At 36.1% G+C, this 4,799-nt stretch overlaps 1 pseudogene; it reads left to right on the forward strand.

The window, feature by feature from the left end:
• The first annotated feature begins 2,107 nt into the window (after positions 1-2,107).
• LOC116215065 lies at positions 2,108-4,799 on the forward strand (annotated as a pseudogene).

The following is a 4,799-nucleotide window of genomic DNA, read 5'->3' on the forward strand; positions in this document are numbered from 1 at the left end:
AAAGTAATTTTTGATTAAAGACACACTGACACGAATATTTCTCATTACGCGAGAATATTGATTTCTCTATCTTGAACTCTTTTCCTATTGAATAAATTATGAGAATCAAAAGGGTTTTACTCAGAGGAAATTAAAGTGTCCCTTTAAGTAAAAAAATACGAGTAATTGGAGTTTAAAATAAGATCTCTGGAGAGTAAGCATCATGTTTCAAAATTCGTTTTACACGCACTTCCTAGGAGAAGGAAATTTTGCCAATTATCCCGTATTAGTTTGAAAAATGGCATTGAAGTTAGAAACTAAGTACTTAGCACTCGCGGACTTTTTTGTTTAATCTTGAAGGTTCGTCTTCGGATGAGTGATCCCCATGTGGTTTCATCTGCTATCTGATTCAATGTGTTCCTTGGATGGTTGACCTAACTCGGGCCAAAATGTGGAGGGAGGAGGTGGTGGTGGCTGCTCCGGCATCGGCCACCACCCCTTTAGACATGGTTGGCGGTGACTTGTCTGGGCTGGGCGGTGATGGCAGAGTCGAGGACGCCATTGCTCGACTCTTCCCCTCCCCCTCTCTTCTCGATTAGTGTCGGAGGAGCCGCGACCACCCTTCCCTCATTTCTTCTTGCAGACATACGTCTGCCTTTTCTTTAGAATGTAGCTATACGTGATGTTTTCAATATATATTTCTATTTTATTTTTACTATTCAAGATGTATTGAGTAAAATACTTACCTACAGTAGGACTTCTAAAAAAAAAAAAGTAAATAACACAAGGCTCTTTTTCTATGAATGATGGTCACATAAAAAGTAAATATTTAATTAATGAAAGTAAAGATTTGACAATATATTATTTAATTTTTTTTTCCAAGATCAAATTTGTATATTTGCACTGCAAAGTTGTAATGAATCTGAATAATGTGAAAGATTAAATAAATAAGTAATGCATTTAAATAGGGGAATTAAAAGCAAATTTGCACTAAACTATTTAAAATTAGTCTAATATATTAGGTTTGTAATTTAAAATATTTAATTATTGTTGAAAATTCTCATTATACTTCAAAAGTAAATTTATTTTCAAAAATTATGAATAATTATGTTGAAACAAACTTGTGCAACGCACATGTTATAGCACTAGCGTAATTGAATTATTTACTATATTTGTTGCATTAAACTATTTAAAATTAGTCTAATATATTAGGTTTGTAATTTAAATATTTAATTATTGTTTGAAAATTCTCATTATACTTCAAAAGTAAATTTATTTTAAAAAATTATGAATAATTACATTGAAACAAACTCGTGCAATGCACATGATAAAGCACTAGCCTAATTGAATTATTTACTACATTTGTTATCGAGTTGACTTAAATATACTAATCTTTTCCAAATTTAAATAATTTATACAGCGAAAAAAGTAGCCGAAATGGCAGCAGTGTCATAACATCCAGTAGCATCACCTCTAACATACTATACATTGACATGACTAATCTCAATATATTCTAGATGAAGTGTTATCACATATGGATCATTACCCAGTTCCATTCAGGTTCGAATAATTTTTATATCAAAAAAAGTAATTTTGAAAGTCGTCGGTCATCATAACATCTAAATAAAATTTAAAGATTTGTATAATTTTCATGTTTAAGAAAGTAACTTTGAATTTGGTCGTTTTAATATCTAAATAAAGTTGTAAAGACTATAAAAGCATCTCCTCTCAACATATGGATAAGTTAATATATGTGTGATAGAACCTACAAACCTCAGTTTCATTTAAATTTGAATAATTATTTGTTGGAGAAAATAATCTATACCGATCGTCTTTTACGTTAACTTTCACCGATATACAAGTTGTTAACTTTTAAACGGTACATATAGATGTGAGCTTCAACTATTCGGAGTGTCGGAGCTTTCATTGAATTGTAGTCCATGTATGTCAAGTGAAGTTATTCAAAAATAAAACTTCTGGACTTGGCGAAATTTTAATTTATTTTTTTTTGGCATGGAGCGTCAAACTTCCTCTATATATAAGGTTAGGATTTGAACAATGTCTCCATTCTTACGGAGCAACAAGTAGAGAGAGTCAAATAGAGAGAAACAAGGCGAAGAAAGAAAAGATGGCGAGGCCAAGGTGTTACTTGGACATCAGCATTGGTGGGGAGCTCGAGGGGAGGATGGTGGTGGAGCTCTACAATGACGTCGTCCCCAAGACAGCCGAGAACTTCAGGGCCCTCTGTACCGGGGAGAAGGGCATAGGCCCCAACACCGGCGTCCCCTCCACTACAAGGTCCCCTGCTCCCATTTCCACTCTCCACCACTCAAACTACCATTTTGTTGTGTATCTACGTGCTAGTGCAATTTTGCAGTATATTGATCCTCAATTATGATGAAACTTATGCTTTTTCTGATGGTTGTTCTATATCGCTTCTGAAATTGAATGATCACATTGAGTCCTTTGATAAAGCTGATAAATTTGGTAGTCTCTACTGGATTTCTGTTTGCCACCATGTTTGGTAAGAAATGTATGATACAATAATTATGGAGGAGACTATAATGTTCCACTGACTTAAGAAATCTATGAAGTTCTAATAAACTGATGTGCTGCATTCTGTGATACAATCTGTGATTTTTTACTAGTGTAATTCACATCCCGAGGAAACTCTCAGGCACCTTTTTTTTATCTGCAATGTGTTTAGGATTAACACATTTGAATGATTCTTCTGTGTTTATGGGTATAGGGGGTGCGTTTTCATCGGGTTATCAAAGGATTCATTGTCCAAGGTGGAGATATTTCTGCTGGAAATGGAAATGGTGGAGAATCGATTTATGGTTTGAAATTTGAGGATGAGAACTTTGAGTTGAAGCATGAAAGGAAAGGGATGTTGTCAATGGCTAACTCTGGCCCAGACACAAATGGTTCACAGTTCTTCATCACGGCAACTCGCACATCTCATTTGGACGGAAAGCATGTTGTGTTTGGAAGGGTTATTAAGGGATTGGGAGTGGTCCGTTCCATCGAGCAGGTGACTACTGACGATGATGACAGCCCTGTTCCTGATGTGATGATCGCTGATTGCGGAGAAATTCCTCATGGACAGGACTACGGAATTACTAACTTCTTCAAGGATGGTGACACATATCCTGATTGGCCAATTGACCTAGATGAGAGTCCCAGCGAGTTGTCCTGGTGGATGACTTCTGTGGATTCTGTGAAGGGATTTGGAAATGAAAATTATAAGGTATAGATTCCATTCAGCATTCTATATTAATGTTTTATACTAAAAATGAGAACCTCTTGTACCGCGAAATTTTCTCTGAGTCTCTTGAAATAATGGAATATGTCTACAACTTGCAGAAGCAAGAGTACAAGATGGCTCTTCGAAAGTATAAGAAGGCATTACGCTATTTGGATATATGCTGGGAGAAGGATGGTATTGATGAAGGTGGACCTCAGCTCTTCAGTCGAATCTCTTTCAGCCTTGATAAGCTTCATCTTATGCAAACTCATCTAATACTATTGCTGATATGGCTTTTGTGCAGTTAAGTATGCTGCTTTGAGAAAGACTAAGTCACAGATATTCACGAACATTGCTGTAAGTAACTTCTGTCAAAACAAAACAAAGATGCAAACTTCTTGTTCATTTTGTTTTGGTAAATCTGACATCCATCTGAATTCTATCGCAAGTTGATCTCCAAAAACGATTTGCCCTATGTTTTATGATTTTCAACCGTGAGGTTGATTTGCAGTTGGTCAAACTCGGTAGTTTGAGTTCAGTCTCTTATTTTGTCAAAATCTCTTGGATTTGAGGAGTACCTGACATCATTCAGTTGTTTTTCTCCTTTCCTCTTCCTTGTCTTCCAACATTTTGATCCAATAACTGATGTAAGATGCATCGATACAGGCTTGCAAACTAAAATTGGGGGGACTACAAAGGAGCACTTTTGGAAACTGGTTTTGTTATTCGTGGCGGAGATAACATTGCGAAGGCTCTGTTTCGTCAAGGCCAGGTAGGTTTGCTCTATCATGGATTTGTGATTATACCTTGCATTTTATTACTCAATTGAACAAATGCTAATCATCAGGTATATAAACCTGTCAGGCATACATGGCACTCAATGACATTGATTCTGCAATTGAGTCATTCTCTAAGGCATTGGTACTGGAGCCGAATGATGGTGAGCACCATAACTTTGTTTTCTTTTTCATTTTTCTTCACTAGTACTTGTTGGTGATTTAGTGTTGCATGATTTTCTGCACATGGCTCCTTATTCGATCGTCAATGGGACCCCTTACAGCTCCAACAATATATGGAAAGTTCACCAACAAAATTTCCTTTTTCGAACTTTTAGTCATTAAAACTATGTATATAAGTCCTCCGTGTCTAATATAGGAGTTCATAATCATGAGCTGGTCTACTGTATATACGAAACCAAGCTAGTGATGCATGTTTCAGTTGAGATATTCATATATCTTTTACCCTTTTGAATGAAAGAACATTGAACAAAAACGAGGTCTCAAGGCCTTAAGCAATATCAGTTCTGCAGTATTTCTAAGAGACTACACATTGGCTTACATGAACATGCTTGTTCTTACCTAGGCATTGATTTTCATTTATGTTACCTTTGCACCGCAGGTGGAATCAAGAAAGAGCTTGCTGCTGCTAAGAAGAAGGTTGGTGAACTGTGCAGTAAATTTATAACATGGCAGCAAATACACACTGTAAACATTTGTGAGCCAATCTCCTTTTCTTACAGGTTTTTGAGAGATCTGAAAACGAGAAGAGGGCATACCGAAAATTGTTCCAGTAA

The sequence above is a fragment of the Punica granatum genome, chromosome 7, assembly GCF_007655135.1.
Source record: "Punica granatum isolate Tunisia-2019 chromosome 7, ASM765513v2, whole genome shotgun sequence".
NCBI lineage: Eukaryota > Viridiplantae > Streptophyta > Magnoliopsida > Myrtales > Lythraceae > Punica > Punica granatum.